Source organism: Mytilus galloprovincialis, chromosome 9, assembly GCF_965363235.1.
Source record: "Mytilus galloprovincialis chromosome 9, xbMytGall1.hap1.1, whole genome shotgun sequence".
Classification (NCBI taxonomy): Eukaryota; Metazoa; Mollusca; class Bivalvia; order Mytilida; family Mytilidae; genus Mytilus; species Mytilus galloprovincialis.
The window spans coordinates 58,638,068-58,658,559 of NC_134846.1; the positions used below are offsets into that span (position 1 = coordinate 58,638,068).

A 20,492-nucleotide genomic window follows, 5' to 3' on the forward strand; every position below is an offset into this window, starting at 1 on the left:
ATCTACACCATTTTGTGATCATTTGAAATAGCTTATATATTACCATTGAATGAAAAGAAAATTTTACTTTTATTGATACCACTGTAATTAATTTAATCAGTCAATATTTAGTATTTTGAAAAAAGGGGTCAATTTGGGGATAATTTAATGAAAAATGTAATATATTCGTTAAAATTAACCATTCAACTGATCTTCTTCATGATGGACGTTTATAGTATACTTTTACATGTGTTGTATATTGGTAAGTTTTCACAAACATTATTTATTTATGTTCGTTTTTTACTTCTTGTAAAATAGATAGTTACATAAATGCGAGATTTGTTTTGACAGCAGTTTCCGTTGACAATAAATGCAAAACCTTTAATAAGAAGAATACTTTTATGCATGGTGGGTTTGGAAAGTGAACAATGAGTTTTGGCTTATTGAATAAAATTAATTTTCAGTGTCGAGGAACTTATTCAAATGAATAAAGTAAAATAGGAAGATATCTCGATCTCTTAGGAAATTCAAAACATGAAGTTTTTTATCAACTGTCAAAATCAAAAGCCCAAACACATAAAAGGAATGGAAAACAACATCATATTCGTGACTTGATACAGGCATTTACTCATGTAGAAAATGGTGGATTGAACCTGGGTTTATAGCTAGCTAAACCTCTCACTTGTATGACAGTCGCATAGAATTGCATTTTTTTACAAAAATATTTGGGCAAAACAAACAGACATACATGATTGGTGAAATCGTCAAAATTGGGTTCAGCAGTCAATTTTGTGTTATAATCTTAATCACTATAAAAAAAACACCTCTTTCAACAAAGAAAAACAAAATTGCATATAGAAAATATATGGACAAAGTACATAAGCAAAAATGAAAGACAAGAATGCAAAAAAGTACCATAGCACAATAACACTATGGCGGTATGTATAAATACACGAGTCTCGCCAAAACTATGTTACAAATAATAAAGGGCTGCGCTTTAGCGCATGATACGCCCGGTGCTCTTTTAACTTGCCTTTTATGCTTTAAATGAATTTATATGATCAACTAGAAATATATATACAAATCAAAAGGGATGTTACATTAATATATTCACCAAAGTTTCATAAAATCCCCCTTTTTTAAGTATAAAAATTCATTACTTAAGAAAACGTAAAATCTAAAATTTATAAAAATGGAAAGGGAGCTTATGTCAATAGATATAAACAATTTATCAAAGTTGCATAAAATTTTGTGAAAGTGTTAGTTATTGTCCCAAAATTGGAAAATCCCCCTTTTTTTAAGCATAAAAATTCATAACACGGAAATGTAAAATCTGAAATTTATAAAAATTGAAAGGGAGCTTACATCAATAGATATAAACAATTCACCAAAGTTTCATGGACATTGGTGAAAGTCTTTTTGAGTTATTGTCTGAAGTGTTGAAAATCCCCCTTTTTTATGAATAAAGCCCCATAAATCCAAAACTTAAAATCTGAAATTTATAAGAATTGAAAGGGAGCTTACATCAATAGATATAAACAATTCACCAAAGTTTCATGGACATTGGTGAAAGCCTTTTTGAGTTATTGTCCGAAGTGTTGAAAATCCCCCTTTTTTTATGAATAAAGCCCAATAAATCCTAAACTTAAAATCTGAAATTTATAAGAATTGAAAGGGAGCTTACATCAATAGATATAAACAATTCACCAAAGTTTCATGGACATTGGTGAAAGCCTTTTTGAGTTATTGTCCGAAGTGTTGAAAATCCCCCTTTTTTTTATGAATAAAGCCCCATAAATCCAAAACTTAAAATCTGAAATTTATAAAAATTGAAAGGGAGCTTTCATCAATAGATATAAACAATTCACCAAAGTTTCATGGACATTGGTGAAAGCCTTTTTGAGTTATTGTCCGAAGTGTTGAAAATCCCCCTTTTTTTATGAATAAAGCCCCATAAATCCAAAACTTAAAATCTTAAATTTATAAAAATTGAAAGGGAGCTCACATTAATAGATATAAACAATTCACCAAAGTTTCATGGACATTGGTGAAAGCCTTTTTGAGTTATTGTCCGAGGTGTTGAAAATCCCCCCTTTTTTATGAATAAAGCCCCATAAATCCAAAACTTAAAAAAAAACGAAAGGGAGCTTACGTCAATAGATATAAACAATTCACTTAAGTTTCATGGAAATTGGTGAAAGTGTTTTTGAGTTATTGTCCGAAGTGTGGACGGACGGACAGACGGACGGACGGACAACGGTATACCATACTACGTCCCGTCTAAAAGACGACGGGCGTATAAAAACACTATAACGCCTAGTTAAAACGCTGAACAACGTCAGTACCTATAATGTATACTCCAAAACCAGCATGTGTTATTTGTGGATATGATACGGGATACTAATTTTGAGTATTCATGTGTCATCATTATCTTTGTATTTCACACAGGACTATGTTCACATGGCAGAGTAACCTTTTCAGAGAGTTTGACTTCAACTGCAGGAATAAGTGTACTTTTAATCAACAAGCCTACTCCTATGTATACTTATAACATAACTGCCAGTTTCGCTGTAAATAAAACAAATACAAATACACGAGGGTCAAGCAAGTCGCAATGGCATGTACAGACATCAACAAGTTTTCATCAGAATGTTCATACTTATGAATTATCATCAAACAATATAACTAATACCATAAAAGAAATCGATAATAACTCTGTGACTGGAACGATATTTTCGCCGATTTTATCATCGATGCATTCTACGATTTCAAGTTCTTCAGTGCAAATCGACAACGTTGCGTCAACTCAATATGTAATAATAAACAGCAACAAAATTCTGAATGAAAAGAGTTCAAATAAAAATACAGAAATAATACGTTCAACAATTATAATGCATACAGATAATGGCCGTTCGGATTCTCAGGTTCAATCAACAAAGAATACAAGGACACATGTACCATCACTAAGGATCCACACTTCAACAAGCTCCCGATACTATGTGACGCCAAGTCAACAAACAAAGTATATAAATAGCAAGCAATCGACATCATCGGACAAACAGACATTATCAGGTTTATCAACAATACATGCGACTAAGTTAGCGATAAAGACATCTTCTAGTTTCGCAACCTCGGCGTCTGCGCATAGTAAGACCAGCACTCAGTCTTATATTACTCCAAGTATACCAAGTTATAACACACCTCTTCGACGACCGCCACATAGGACATCTGTGGTAAATAATCGTGAGTATAAAATATAGTAATGATTAAACATCAGTTGTATTTGTAATTTTCTACACATAATGTTTATTGTAAAACATATTATGTAGTTTATAGGTATTCATAAATATTAATGTATGTCGACTTTTGTTCTTTAGTATAAAGATTAAAAAGAATGTACGAACTCACATCAGAAGCTGGCAAGTCGATGAGTAATTTGCATTTATGAAGCAAATGATTTATGGCATTCAGTTTCAAACCACCTTTTTTTCCTCAAATAAACTGTACCAAGTCAGTAATATGGCAGTTGTTATCAAATAGTCCTCGTCTATGTATTTTGCGTTTGTTTTTGTTGCACTACAGTGTTTCTGTTGTTCCAATGTGTTCCTCTTAAAGTTGATATGTGTTCCTCAGTTTAAGTTTGTAACCCTGATTCGTTTTCTATTAATGGATGTATGACTTAAGAACAGCCGTATACTACTGCTGCCTTTAATTATGGGATTGTATTCATATCTTTTCTCCTTTTTAACATGTCTTTTGGTCGATTTCATTTTATAACCTGATTTTGCCTTCCATTTTTTTACCGCCACTGACGAGTCTGGTTTACAATTTATAAGCGTCAGAATATTTGGTGAGTTGTTTTACACCGACCAATGAGAAGGTAGAACCAGAGTAACTCTGAAGTCCCGTCTTGATTGCTGAATATATAAATTATTATCTATTTTGGATAACAATAAATATGAGTAGCCTAAGCAACGTGAATAAACATAACTTAAGACATATATTTTGAACTAAAAAATAGAAATAACAGAAATAATCAAAGAACAAATTAAAGAAAAATAATCAAAAATACCGAACTTAAGGGTGAATCCAAAAACGGGGGAGTCAATATATCCTGACAAAAATAAAACGTTAAACAGTATCAAACAACAAATGATAAACAATTGTCATATTCCTGACTTGGAACAGTTGTATTCCGAAGAAAATTTGTCAATCCTTAATGTTATTGATATGAGTTTGAAAAAAGTAAAACATAGAGAAAATATATCATGGATACAATCAAATCAGATAAATAAAGCAATAACGTCTGGCTTTGTAGTAAAGACATAATATTTACTTTAAGGTGCTTCGTTACTGTTAAATTACCAATTAGACGGAACCCATTGATATGAAATCATTTTTTAGTACACATGTTGACAAAAATTATCTTATTTTTTTTTTTTTTTTATGAAGAATATCCAGACTGCGGTAATGTTTTACAGCAGATTCCAGCTTTTCTGAACATTACAGAACACGATAAAGGTAGTCTAAAACGAAATATAAATTTTGTATCTGTATCAATAATCATACTTAAAGATGTTCAGCTTCAAATAAGAACCAACAATGCGATACACAAATCAGGCTTTTCTCACTATAAGCATCTGCAATTACAATGTGAAAGAGTATATCGTATGACTAGATGGATTGACATGTATAAATATCCAAAAATGTATAGTGGCATATAACCAAATGTGTTATGAAGCTATTGTAATGCTTGTACTTGACCACAACCAGTTTTTAAATCTAAGTAATACAAAAAGAGGGTGAGGACAAGAAAAACCTGTCTTGAAATATTTCAAATTGCAAATAGAATCTATGGGTCTTCTCCGGACAACTCTCTACAAGAGAGGCAAACGATACTACAGGTACATTCAAACTCTCAAGTCAAAAATTAACTGACAACGCCATAGTAAAAAAAGGAAATGACAAACAATCCAACAAAATTACACAAAATACAACATAGAAAACTAAAAACTGAACAACAAGAACCCCATCAAACACTGGGGTGATCTAAGGTACAGCTGGCCTTTTTCTCCAAAAGAAAATAATGATACTTATTTATTATTTTTAACATTTATATATTTTTTTCGAAAAAAAATTATATGCAAATGAAAAGAACTTCATGACTTATCTTTGTTTTACAGACAAAGTCATGATGAAATTGATACATGGTACATCAATTAACATAAGTTTAGATATCGTATTTCCTGCCAATATCGTGTCAGTTCTACAGAAACATTTCAGACTTAATCTTCTTAACAATCATAGTACAGACATCATTCTGCAAAGTGCGGTGGATATAGAACAAATATATCTAGATACGGTATACGATATTATATTTTTACTTTTTTTCTTCTTCAAAGTACAATTGTTTTAGAGTAAGAATGATTGTTGATAAATTACACAAGTTTAAAAAAAATACGCCTCAGACCGTCATTCAAGTTCAGGCAAACAAATTACTGATTGCACTGCTGTAAACTGGTATGAGAAAAGTTCAGTTCGTTGCATTAAACCACAAGGCATGAGGTTTTCTTACTTTGACAGAGAGACATCAAGTTATTTTCCAATTACAATGATCATACTTAATATGAATTGTTCTTTTGTAATTTTTCTATTTACAAAATTTGGTAGTAGGTGCCAAATTGACAATAATAATCATTATGAAATAGTCTTTAAATTTTACCTTCTTTAATCTTAAAAAAGACAGAAGGTGCCAAATGGACATTTATAGTTTGTAGGAAAACTTTTAAAAGGATGGTCAAAATTAAATTAACCAACTAACTACACATAAAAAGGATTGAAAAGTTACCAGCCTGGTGATGCATTTTTTCGCATTTTTTTAATTGTTACTTTTAAACTTGATTCAAATGACTTCCGAAGCAACTTGACGAAAATTTGAATAAAGCAATATATTAATCATATTCGGTATATAAATATCAAATATGTTTTTTCATATGTACAAAGTTTAAACCTTTTCGCTCAACTTTTGATCAAACTTCATCAAAAAAAATCTGAAGGATTTAAATGAGAAATTCATTATTGAATTTAAATGTTGTTTAAATATAAGAATGAATCCATTTTAACTTATCTATCAACTATCTTTGATACAGAAATGAGACTTTATTTGTAAATATTAATTTTGGATGTAACGCGTCTTCTGACGTTATTTTGTTATGAGCCCATAGACATATGTTAGTCAATACATGTGGCCGTGACGTCATCAACGTTTTTTTCATGGTTTTCTATGGTTTAAAATGGAATTTAGAATTAAATTATAAGAAATGACTGTAATATTTTTTCTGTCTATTCGAAATAACATAAAAAATTTGGTGCACAATGTTAAATAACCCACTACGCGCGTTATTCAGTGTGCACCAAATTTTTAATGTTATTTCTTCATAGACAGAAAAAATATTACAGTCATTCCTTAATTAAATGTTATGTAATTAAAATAAGAACAATCATTTATTAATTTATCATTCTAAACTGATTTTACAGTTCAGAACAATCTTAATAAAAAAGAGTTGATGTGGTATGATTGCCAATAACAGTTATCCACCGAAGACTAAGAAGAAGGATGTAAACAACTAAGGTCATGATACGGTATTCAACAATGAACATGAAGATATTTGAATAACTGATGTCACAAATCTTAGTTACAATGTGTACCTATAGATAAGCAGTACCTCCAATCAGTTAACTGTCTCTAATTATAGGACAGCCAGGTTCACTCTCACTTGCAAAATGTCAAACATTATTAATTAATCTAATCAAATCATAGTTATTTTCCAGAAAACTGTCGTTAATTACATTGAAATGAAAATCACATGTAGAAGTGCTGGAAATATTCCTGTGATGGTAAGCCTTCAAAATGTTATAACACTGTGTTACTGTGTGATTTATGTGTGTTTTATTATTTATTTTGTATACAAGGAAATGTTAGAAGTTAATTGCATGTTTGAATAATTATTTCACCACTTTGACATATAAAATATACTTTTTCTTAGATATATATAATTACGAGATTTAACAGGATGTGTTCCTTACGCAAACACTGTTCATACAGAGTAATGAGGAAGAACAACTGAAAACGTGATTACATAATTTTTACGGTTTCAATTTCGATACAAAATAATTAATTTCTGTTCATGAACTCACTTGCAGACTTCGGTCTTAAGATACGGCAGGGTATAGTCGTCTTATCTGTAGATATACCGATGATGTCATAATCCTCATTTTGACATTTTGACTGAACGTGAATTGGCTTGGCGAGTGGTTTGCAGGAGATATTACCCTTTCGTTGCAATCTGTATCACTCCCTTCGTTCAGGTGATTTCATATATTCTTTTTGTTACTTTGATTTATCTTCTTACTAGATTTGAACAATTGTATGCAATATACTAAAGCCTTAAGTTATCAAAGGTACCAAGGCTTATAATATAATACGCCACACGCGAGTTTTGTCTTTATAAGACTCATCAGTAACGTTCAGATCAAAATGAAAATAGTACAAAGTTGATGAGCATTGACGACCCAAAATGCAACGATGTTGTGCCAAATACGGCTACGGTTATCTATTCCAGGGATAAGAAGTTCATTAGTGTTCCGAAAAATCATACTTTTGCAGTGGAAAGAAATCTAAAAATGACAATATAATTGATATTCATGTCAATAAATTACTAATACTAGAAGATGCTCATAAACTCACGGAAAGTGTTGAAACAAACTGTTTTTTTTTTAAATTTCGCGGACAGTACGTCGACTGAGCATTCACGAAAATGTATATGACACGGACAGATGACGGTCTCAAAATCGGGTTATTTTCCCAAAAATTGGCGTTTTTTGTGGAAAAATTATTGTTTCAAAGACAAATTTAGGAAGAACAAAACACTCTCTTATTCGTCATATCACAAATGTTTCCGACATTTATGGTTTTTGAGGAAATGCGGCTAAATAAAATCGGTCTCTTCCTGAGTAGTATAGATAGATTTCAACTATTCCTCACAAAATCTCGTCAACACTGAATGACTATTTACTGATTTGAACAGCGGTATACTACTGTTGCCTTCATTTTTCATGCATAAGTTCATTTCAGCGTTACCACAGGTAAAGATATCTAAGTTTCAAAACTTCCCGTACTAGTTTAGTTCTAGAAAGTATAAAGCTTTACCATCTCAGCTTTGTGATAGAAGTATAAACCTTTGCCATCTCAGCTTTGTGATAGAAGTATAAACCTTTACCATCTCAGTTTTGTGATAGAAGAATACGAAACTGTTATATTTCTTATAGACAGCAACCAGAGGACAATTAACCACTTTTAAAAATTGAGAAGCATTATATTCTTGGTGGTAAAATGTTTTTTTTTTTATCGTTTTTAATTTCAATGCAGTTTGTGTCCAATTTATATAATACAAATTATTTCGAGCATGCACTCTTGGATGTTTACATGCAAGAAAGTAGAGGATAGCATAACCAACTTGAAAAGAAGATATATTCCATATAACTCAAGAATAAACTATTCCCATCCGATTTGCACTGTTCCGACGTCTGTGTAAATAGATACCCACAAAAGAGAACTTGAGGCTCTTCAACAGCTGTAAACTGTCAATATCCCATGTATAATAAATAAACTTATTATAGATACCAGGACTGAAATTTTGTTTCTGCGCAATACGCACGTTTCGTATATAGCATACTTTGTAAAGTCTGTATGACCATATATTTATTGTTTGGAGTTTACATTGTTGTTGTCTGGTTTCTGCCTCATAGTACAGACGGACTTTCCACTCTCGGATTATGATAGTGACATCTACGGTTTGGGTTTGGAGTGCTTAAATTCAATATAGATGTACAAGTATCTACTAAACATTAAGAGACAGAACGCCATCGGTGTTGTAAAAGCCGTAAATATCATTCAGCAACAGTATTATTAACATACAACTAACCAACGTCTCCATTCTTAAAAATTCTTAAAGTACATGGCGATGTCATATCAATTTCTAATGACATAACCAGGCTATTCAGTTCGAATGGGAAAAAATATTCTATAGATAATCTGGATAAAACATGAAGTCAAATTAAAAGTCAGACATTAACACAAGAAAACAAAATCCCAATATAAAAATGAGTTAATTCTTGTCTACAAGTATTTAACTAACCAATGATATAACATGAGGTTTGCAAAAAAAAATCCCGTGAAAAGATTTTCTGTTTATTTCTATAATATTCCCTTTAAGAAACAATTTAGGTGTATTACCGTGTTTACACAACAAAATATCTTATCACCTTAAAACATTTTTAGGCAGGACAGGAACCAGAAAAACACAAATTGTAAAGGCATTTTTTCCCTGCAGGGATTGCAATATATACAAACAAACAAGTTGTGGAGATATCTAATATTCATCAATTGTCAATCTATTATTCATCACTTGACTCACAAATATTTGTCATGCGGAAACATCTAGAATATTTTCAAACATATTTTTAAATGACACCTTCAGCTGGAACAGTAAATTAAGGTTCTAAAGAACCTGTTGTGTGTCTCTCGCCTAGGTTTATGTGCAGCTTTAACAATTTAGACTAGAATATAATTATTGATAAAAAAAAACTATTTCGTTTATCTTGTATTGCTGATCAGGATTACTGTTTCTCTCCACCTTCTTTATATAGCTTTTGAAAAAAATGCAAAAAAAAATGTAAAAAGTGATATTTAAGGGTCATTACTCTTACATGGATTCAATTGCCCTTGTTTGCATATATTATCTAATTTTTAGATCTTGTATTTTCTTGGCTTTTTAATGTTTCTGTCTATCTTTTATAGTTTTCGAGATAAAAGGAAAAGGCCCTACATTAAAAAAAAAACGGTAAATCGTCATTAAGCAGCAATAAATAATCGGCTTGGGATTTCTGCCGTTCGACTCATTTGTAGATCTTGTCTGATTGGTCATATTTTCCTATAAACAGTTTGTTTCTATCTTTTATAGTTTCAACCTAATAAAAAAATGAAAAAAATGAAATTTGCAATTTAAGGCATTTAAGAAGTCGTCTGGCAGTTTTATGTAAATGAAAAGTAGGTAGATTCAGCAATCTGGACATTGTTGTACCATTCAGATGTACTCCATCTATAGCGGTTTTTACGATAGTAGACAAAACTATCATTTCTATTCAAACCATGTCGGCCATGCTGTCAACAGCAAAGGGCCAAGTGAGCTAAAAACCGGAATCTCAAAATCCAAAATAGTTTATAATTTTCTGAAATATACAAATCCATTTAGAATTTTATTATCAAGTTCCTGGTGACTTTTAAAAATCTTAACTAGGTGTACAGGTATGTCTGTACTCGGATTTAAATTTTGTAGTGTAAATATGGCCATATTCATCGATTTATTCAGATGAACCCTAAGCAAATATATGTGGTCGAAGAACGATAACAGGCATACAAATCACGGTTTAGACAAATGGAATTATTATTTATCTATTGGTATTTCTGTAGTCGATTATGTTTTAGATCAAGAAAGTCAACGTAACTGTGGAAGACATTGATGATAATGGGCCGGTATTTGAGAAAACAGACGTTTCACGATGTGCACTTCCGGTTTACACAGCAGGCGCTGGAGAACAATTTGTTGTAGGTATAACAATAACTATACTATATATAACTGGGTATAAGTGGTAAGAGTGTATCCCCTTTTCAAGTGATTTTAAGAAAAATCCCTGTTGTATGCCTGAAATTACTGAACCATATATTTCTCGTGATTGAGTTCGTTCTATGAATGTAGGTATATCATGAATTTTCAAGTTCTAACATAAGTTTAAAATCATTACAAATTAAAGTTCTAAGTTTCTTTTATATCTTTAATTCTAAATTTTATGAGCAATGCAGGTGTATTTTTGTTTTGGTAGGTATTTTGTGTTATCACATATTATACTAGTACGAGAAACAGTTCGCAAAACAAAGACTTGCTCAAAAGTAAAAAAAAAACAGTCAAAAAATGTATCTAAATGTAATTTATAACTGTAATAGATGTTCAAAAGATATACAATACATGTTGTGCAATAACAGTTTGACTATTTCAGGGGTCCATATACTTATCTCCCAAAAGATATACTATACATGTTGTGCAATAACAGTTTGACTATTTCAGGGGTCCATATACTTATCTCCCAAAAGATATACTATACATGTTGTGCAATAACAGTTTGACTATTTCAAGGGTCCCTATACTTATCTCCCAAAAGATATACTATACATGTTGTGCAATAACAGTTTGACTATTTCAGGGGTCCCTATACTTATCTCCAGGAGCAATCCATGCAGTAGATGGTGACCTAGTGAAAACAAACAAAGTGACGTATGCCTTCCTTCACGGTATGTCTTATACAATGGTTATTTAAATGAACTTCCCTCGCCCATGTAACAAACCTATTACTATAGTATTACATTAACCACTTTGAATTCGGTTCAAATAAAAAAATAATTGAAGTAAGCATGAAATTGAGACATTTCCGACCATTTTAACTTTTTAACTGCCTTATTAAAGAATATGAATGTTTGGAATAATACAAATTACTTCAAATCAAAGTGTATTTTAATAACATTCTATAGAATAAATAGGTTATATTAATAAGGAACAAATTTGAAGTATAATTGTCAATTGAAGCTTTTTTTAAACTTTAATTTCAGGCGATCCTGTGGATTACCAACGTTATTTCATCATAGATTCACTACAAACCATTAAAAGTCTGAAATGGCCTATATCTGTACTCGACTGTACTGATTTTTACTCGACCAGTCTGAATTCGTCTGAGATTTACTTGATAATACTCGACTGTAGTCTGAACCATACTTAACAGTCTGAATGTGTACTTGACCAGTACTTAACCATTTTATACTAGTCTGAACCGTACTCGACCTAGTCTGAACCGTACTGGACCTAGTCTGAACCATACTCGACCTAGTCTGAACCATACTCGACCAAGTCTTAACCATACTCGACCTAGTCTGAACCATACTCGACCAAGTCTTAACCAACCTAGACCTATTCTTTGTATCTATCAACTGAATTTTATCAATTTAGGATTTTTTTTAAATAAAAATGAAATTTGAACAACAAATTGAAATTAAAAATGTATTCAATACAGTATTGAAATTAAAATTTCACAATAATCAATCATAATATATATAACGTCAACACCATATTGATCAACACTTACGTAAAAATATATATCAACTTTTAAAATATAAATAAAACAAGCTGATCACATAATCTAAAAAAATGAATTGTGACTAACAAATGACTAAAATTTTCAATATTTATTCAAAATTTTATGAATACTTCGGAAGTATTTTATGGTAGCTGGACTATTTTCACCATTAACTTAAACCTAGTAAAGATTTAGTTGAGTTGAATTAATAATGCAGTGAATATTTTTTTTTTTTATTAATATATATATATAAAATAGTATATAAAACAACTTAATAAAATTTAAGAAATGAGAGCTTAATTGTTTTGTTTTATTAAACCAAGAATTTAATGTAATCATGATAATAAAATTTCCATAGCAATCCTTGATAACCTTTTTAAAAAAAGAAATGTATTCCAAAGTAACAGTAAAAATTTATTTCAATTAATTTAAGTAATTTTTTTTTGTCAAATTAACATGGCATACAGAAAGTACTTTAATATGTTCTAATTACCTCAATACATGTGTGTTTTACAGGTAAAAAGAAAGCCCTATTTTCTTAAATTTGTGTATTACTTATCTAGTACATACATGTATATTTGAAAGGCCTTGTTATTTAACTTAAACAGGATGTTGCAATTTTGAATCAATGTTATTTAGAATTTAATACCTCTGACCAGGTGTGATCTTATTTATGAGTTTGCCACAAGCAGAGGTTATTCTTTATATTTCACCACTAATCAGAAAAACAATTTTATTTATTTATTTAATATTATCCCTTTTTTATATAAGTTTTATATAATATTTTTTTTTTTCATCCTAAATATTATCATATATATATTTCTAATATAAGGTTAACTTTTTTTATAAATTTTGTTGGCTGTTGTATTATATGTCATTGAATAGAAATTTATTTTAACAGTTAAAAAAGTAGAGTTTTTTGGTCTAGTATGGTTCAGACTGGTCGAGTACTGTTCAGACCATTGGTTAAGTATGGTTCAGACTGGAAAAATAGGTCGAGTACAAGTCGAGAATGGGTTAAGACTGTTTCAGACTGGTCGAGTAATAGTTCAGACTATTTTCAACAGCAAATATAAGGGTCAAGTACGATTCAGTACAGTCAAGTATGGTTCAGACTGGGGTCGAGTAATGTCAAGTAAAAGTCAGACCAATTCAGACTGGTCAAGTAAAAATCAGTACAGTCGAGTACAGATATAGGCCATTTCAGACTTTAATGGTTTGTAGTGATTACTCTACTGGTACCGTAAACAAAACCTCCAACATCACCATTGTCGATCCTCATGATTTCATTATAATTGTACAGGTACATTTACATGTTAGAAGTCTCCTCATGATTTCATTATAATTGTATAGGTACATTTACATGTTAGAAGTCTCGTCATGATTTCATTATAATTGTACAGGTACATTTACATGTTAGAAGTCTCCTCATGATTTCATTATAATTGTGCAGGTACATTTACATGTTAGAAGTCTCCTCATGATTTCATTATAATTGTACAGGTACATTTACATGTGAGAAGTCTCCTCATGATTTCATTATAAGTGTACAGGTACATTTACATGTGAGAAGTCTCCTCATGATTTCGTTATAATTGTATAGGTACATTTACATGTTAGAAGTCTCGTCATGATTTCATTATAATTGTACAGGTACATTTACATGTTAGAAGTCTCCTCATGATTTCATTATAATTGTGCAGGTACATTTACATGTTAGAAGTCTCCTCATGATTTCATTATAATTGTACAGGTACATTTACATGTGAGAAGTCTCCTCATGATTTCATTATAAGTGTACAGGTACATTTACATGTGAGAAGTCTCCTCATGATTTCATTATAATTGTACAGGTACATTTACATGTTAGAAGTCTTCTCATGATTTCATTATAATTGTACAGGTACATTTACATGTTAGAAGTCTTAATATACACAAATAACACAACATGAAAACGAGCTTTACCTCACTTTACTTTCAGGTCTATCTGCTACAGGAAATTGATACCATATGCAAAATAGAATGCATTATATTGTTCTCGATAGCTGTTTCTTTGATTTCATTTCAAAACCGTAATATAAGCTTGTTTTATTCATATGAACATATCAGAAGGATTTCAATTGGTCAAGTTTCTTTGAGATTTGGCTTCAAATGAAGGGTTAACAACGAAGAACTTCATCAAGAAAACAATAAACAATCATCCCTTTAACCAAATGGAACGTCAACATTTAGGAGAAAAACTTAGGAATGATTAATGAATACGAAAGGCACAAAAAGACGATTAATATAGTCGAATAGTTCATTGTTTATTTAAATGCTTCAAGCATTTAAATAAACAATGAACTATTCAGCTTCTTTCATAAATACAATAGTTAATATCAGAACACTTACACTGTTTTATTTCAGGCTACTGAGGAGTCATCTGCGAAGCGAAGTCGAGTGGCAGTCTTAACAGTGTCTGTATCTCTGCCCCATAAATCTTTAAAATCAAATCCATACAGAGCCAACCGAACTGTCATCGCTGTCCTACAGATAATCAGCGGAGTTATCATTCTCGGTTTTACCATTGGCTTTATTTTCATTGTACGCCATCGTAATAAGAAGCTTAAAACATGTAAAATAGAATGTGACAAAGAACTTACCAAAACTGATGATATAGAAGATATTGAGGAATTCATGGTAGCTACATCAACAAATGAAGTAACCACGTGTTCTCATCCGATTCAACTGTTTGTTCCAGAAGAGCCTACCAAGTTAAGTCTGAAGTCACCTGATCCAATACAAACTGCATCCCGGTCTCCTGTGTCCACTAGAAAGGTGAAGTTTGTGCTCCCTGAAAAAACATATCGTATGATCTACGGCAAAAAAAGGAAAACACCTACGAACAATGTTATGAAATAACGTGACGCATGAAAATAAAAATTTTCAAGGCGTAAATATTTCAAAAAGTTTTTTTATTATTACTTTTATTTTATATTTTGTCGAATTATTCATTGATTTTTAGTCATTGAAGTTTATACAGAACAATACAATGATTTCCTGATGTTTTTAATTTTCTTTCTTCATTTTGAACTTTCAATAAATAAAAAAGAAAACGAGTTGTAAAATTTTCTTTAGTAGTCTATGAATACAATACATACTAAGTCAATCAGACAGCAACACAACGACAAGAATAACAGTTACTAAAAGACATCTAGATAGCAACTTAGATCCCGTTCACACTAGGACATTTAGATTGATTTAAACTAGATGTGTTCTTCGTGTTTTATGCCTCAATTAGCAAGTGAAAGGGGGGGGTGTGAATTGACACTATGAAAAAAATTAGGTCATGAATTTTAAAGTAAAGTAGTGATTTGATCCAGCTGAAAAAGGTTAAAAATTAGCACTTTGGAAGCTGTCAAAAGATTTCAAGACCCCTTAACACAAAAGTGTCCTTATTTTGAGTTAGAGCCGGTGAAGTTTACTATAATTTTGGTATAGTTTGTCCCAAACATAGTACAACACACTGAAAATATTATTGAGAACGCGCAGGTGGGTTTTTTATTTTCATTTATTGTCTCAAAGAAATGCACTACGAAATAAATGTGTACTATGATCTGATGATGTTTTTTTTTTTTTATTTTTGAAGGGCACTTGCTTTTTATATATTTCAATTCCCCACAAGTCGGAGATTTAGCTACCTAGCTAAAAAACCAGGTTTAACTCATCATTTTCGTCGGAAAATGCCTGAACTAAACTAGGAACATGACAGTTTTTTTTTCCATTCACCCCTGTGATTGACAAAGATTGACAAAGTCTAACGTTTGGGTTTCTTAATTTTTATGAACTCACTCTTTTGATGTTATTTTGGAGTTTCGGTATTTTTGTTAAAACATTATCTTCTATTATATTTTCGGTAAGTGGAATAGCAAATGGTGCATCAGAGAACGTCAAATGTAATCACTTCACAAAAAGCACTTCAGAACTGTATAAATCAGGTACTATAGAAACTCATAAAAAAAACAGGCTAATTTGGTATTATAATACTTAGTCTAGTAGATAAATGCATCACATTTGTGTTTCATTGCTTCTTTTGGTAGTTTTATAGAGTTGTGAAAGCATTGATTATGCGCACTTTTTTAGAAATGAAGCGCGTTTCATACAAAATGTATTTCGATCAACGCGTTTACAACTCGATCAACGCCATAAACAAAATTATATATAGACACGTCGATCATTTGCAATACACAGAACAGATTTTATAAAATCTACTGAACATCAAGTCTTGTTTCAAGGGCTTATTCTCATTTCGCCTTTAAATAGCTGTCAAAATTATTATATAAAATTAATCCCAGTTTGCCTTAGTACAAATTTTCAGGTTAAAAGAATTAACTAAGGCGAAATGGGAACTTGAGTAAACAATGGAATTAACTTATTCTTTGTTTGTATTGCAATTATGTTTGATATGTGTTATTAATGTCAAAATTAGCCTTGAAATACTTTTTAAAGATTTTTTTGTGTCTTTCCAATGTCTCCCTTTTTGAATAATTCTTTTAAGACTTTAGAGTGGCTCATCTTTTTTAAAATGTATTTTTAAATTAGAAAACTAATAATGTACATGTAATTAAGAATCACCTGAGAGAAAAGCATTAATACTTAAAGCACAAAAATTATTTACATAAACATAAATAAATATTAATATAATGATAGTATTTTACATATAAATGGACTTAGTTTTTCTGCCGGGAAACATAAAATTCCCTCTGTGGTTAAAGTATATATACCTATAAGCTGTATTGCTTTTGGTTTGAAATAAACTATTAATTAAAAATAATAATTCAAGACAAATAATTCCCTAATTGCAAGTTGTTTAAATTGCAATAAAAACAACACAGAGGTTTAATTTGTTTATTTAATATTTCTATCTAAATTCACATTTCGCCTTAATTCAATTCCCATCTGGCCTTAGTATATTTTTTACCTTTTTTACCTGGAATTTCCAGTTAAGGCGAAATGAGAACACACCGTTTCAAGGTATAAGCAAATCGATGCTTAAACCAAAAAAAAATACATACACGAATTGATGTTAAAATACCAAAAATACACCAGCATCGAATTGGGGTTAATAACAGATATACACCAGAATAGAATTGATGTTAATACCAAAAATATAACAGCCGCGAATTGTTGTTAATACAAGAAATACACCAGATTCAAATTGGTGTTAAAATACCAAAAATACGCCTGTCGCGAATTGATGTTTTAAAAAAACAGAAATACACCAGACGCAATGATTGAACCGAAACAATATATTATTATAACTTGAACGTTTATATCTCCTTCAAGACCACTGATAAATTGTGATCATTCAGGTTTTAAGATTACAAAAATGTATATCCCGAAAAGGTATAAAACATTGTTGGTAAATTGAAGATATTTTAAGGCTATCACTTGTACCACCAATTACAAAACCGATAGACAGGTCTATTGAACATCATGTTTTATTTCACATAGGTTATAGGAAGCACAGGTTGAACCCCGTCTCAACATTCCATAAAAAAAATCAAAGTACTGAAGTATTGAACATCGGATGACCGCAGGTTCATGTGCATGGTCAAAAGCACGTCACAGAAACTGATCACATCTCTATACAGGAAACTGGGGTTAATTTACAGAGATATGTTTTTTGGTACAAGTTCGTGCTTGGATGAAGAATAAATGACATGAAATTCAACCTCACCGTAAGGACTATTATATTGTAGTGCAAGAAATCAGTATACCTTGGACTATTATACTTATATAATAATAGTCCCCGAGAATACACTGGTTTGTTGTTTTATATTATTTTATTATTACGGTTGCATCTATAATACTAAAATTACGAGGTCCAATTTGTCAGCCGTCATCACGTAAAAACGACGAATCAAAGAATTCAGCTTTATATATAACTAATATAGTACAAAGGTGTAGATTAAAAATTACACAACTCCAGGCCCTTTTGTTTTCCACGTAATTAATATTGCCAATAACTAAGAAGTTCCGGGTCGAGTCCGATACCGATACCAATAGTATATTCACCTGTTACCTATTACCTTATCTGTACGTTCCGCATCTAACAGGTGCACCACCAAACGGTGTATTTAGGATTATGCTATGTACACGGATCATAATCACAGGGTTGACACTACTAAATTCAATCATTGTCAAATTGTTACCTATTGTAGTATTTTAATCAGTAAGACTTTCTTAGATAACAATACGAGTACTAAAAATCTGGACTAAAAATAAGGTGTATATACGAACCGTTTTCAATTTGTTAGCGGGCATGATGATAAAACAGTGAATCAAATAATTCAACTTTAATTATAACTAACATAGGACAATGCTGTTGATTTAAAATTACTCCATTCCAGGACCTTTTGTTATCCAAATTAATATTACCAATAATTGATAAGTTCCAGTTCGACGGGTTCAAACAGAAAGATTTGAAAGCAGAGAAGACTGTGTATCTTATTATCGGCATGACTTTATCAATTAAAAAATAATACTAAAATAAGGCTTGCGCATAGTTATATACTTTAATTCAGTCACGGACCCGCGATATCACGGGTGTGTTCTAGTGTATATATAATTTTCATCTATTTGTATATGATCATTCTATTCTACTATTTTTATAGTGCAGTGCAAGTGCATGGTGAACACTCTTCTGTAAAAAAATCAAAGCCTTAAAGGCTGTAAAAGCAATTGCTGTCATGTTAAAATGTTTTGGGGACTTTTATTTTTCATCCACATATATAAGAATTAAACCTGACAGTACAGAAAGGTTTCTAGTGAGAAGCATGAAGGTTTTAACTTTATATCAATAAAAGACTTTAGCAGGAAATCATTTTAATATGTTTTATATTTCACAAGGAGACAACAAGTTTACCAGGCTAAAGTTTGGGTTAATTATACATGTGCTGAAACATATATAAAATTAATGCGAAGTGCATGAACTCTTATTATAATCTATCTTGAAAATTTTATTCTACGCTTGTACTATCCTAAACTTATTTCACAGATACTGAAAACCTTTTTCATCCGTAGTGATTAAAGGTTTCCGTTATTTTTTATTTGTAATATCTATTGAGCAATTTATTATTTTGTATACTACATAATGCTGCTCTTGTTGCACACAATGTGTTCATGAGTGCATTAATTTCTCTCTTTCAAGTAAATCCCTCCGTGATCAGTTATAATAGTTTACTTTTCTCCTTATTTCATTGGTAACAGGAACGTACGTTTATGATATATCACATGTATCACTATATAAAAGTCTATCCTGTTACGATATCAGTATTGCACCTGCAAAATGCTGTTGTGAAATAACTGCTCCCTTTGGTGAAGTGATTATGGTTTTCTGTTGTGAATTTGGTTTCCAACACGTTATTGCATTTTTTACAAGTATATTGTTGGTGTAATTAATCAAAATTGTTGGTACTGACCAACATAGACATGAAAAAAAGTACCCTCTATTTTTTTCAATAAATGTCTTAAAATTTCTTTTCTCTACACTGTCGTTCAAGAAACGTGGCGTTTTAAATGTAAAGGCAACTTTGCACTTTTGAAATCAACATTGACCAATTCAATATTCATAGGGAGAACAATTTAACGGCTGATTTAAGTAGCGATAACAGGATGGACATGAACTACCCGTACGCTGATTGAACTTTAGTTTGTAGATAATAAGCCTATAATGATAAAGAAGCTAAGATTTTTCATTACAGTAATTATTAACGGTCTTAAAAAGTCCCTTTCGCAGATATCAAGGCGATAAGAAAAGCGGAAAAAAAATTATTTGAAAAGTGTTTTCCTGACACTGTACGCACACAAATACCCCAAAATCGGACTTAATTAAATACATTTTAATCTTATCAAAATAGACGTAAATCGTGTTTATTATCAATGTTCTGAATCATAAATCCGACAAGCTTTCATTTAAACCATTACAACTGAAATTTCCATTAGAAAAAAAAAAATTAGCATGGGTGTACTGAAAATTCGACATTTTTTGAAAATGACCCATAAATATACAACTGTATATATAGTTTGAAATTGTTTCCAAGAAAAGTCTGCTTAGAACTTCAACGCACCTGTTTTAATTGTCGGTTGTACAAACATCGCTTTTGATTAAAACATTGATGATTTATAGCTGGGACAATTATACTAACTAGTATAATAGTCCCAGTAACCGTTTATTATGTAAAACTTTCATGTTTCGGAAATTTTACTTGTTCGTAACGAAAACGGTC

At 31.0% G+C, this 20,492-nt stretch overlaps 1 long non-coding RNA gene across 1 annotated transcript; it reads left to right on the forward strand.

Moving 5' to 3' along the window:
- The first annotated feature begins 13,447 nt into the window (after positions 1-13,447).
- LOC143046993 (uncharacterized) lies at positions 13,448-15,321 on the forward strand. The gene is made up of 2 exons (XR_012969351.1): positions 13,448-13,525; positions 14,629-15,321. It is a non-coding gene; the product is annotated as an uncharacterized LOC143046993 (long non-coding RNA).
- The last annotated feature ends 5,171 nt before the right edge of the window (positions 15,322-20,492 follow it).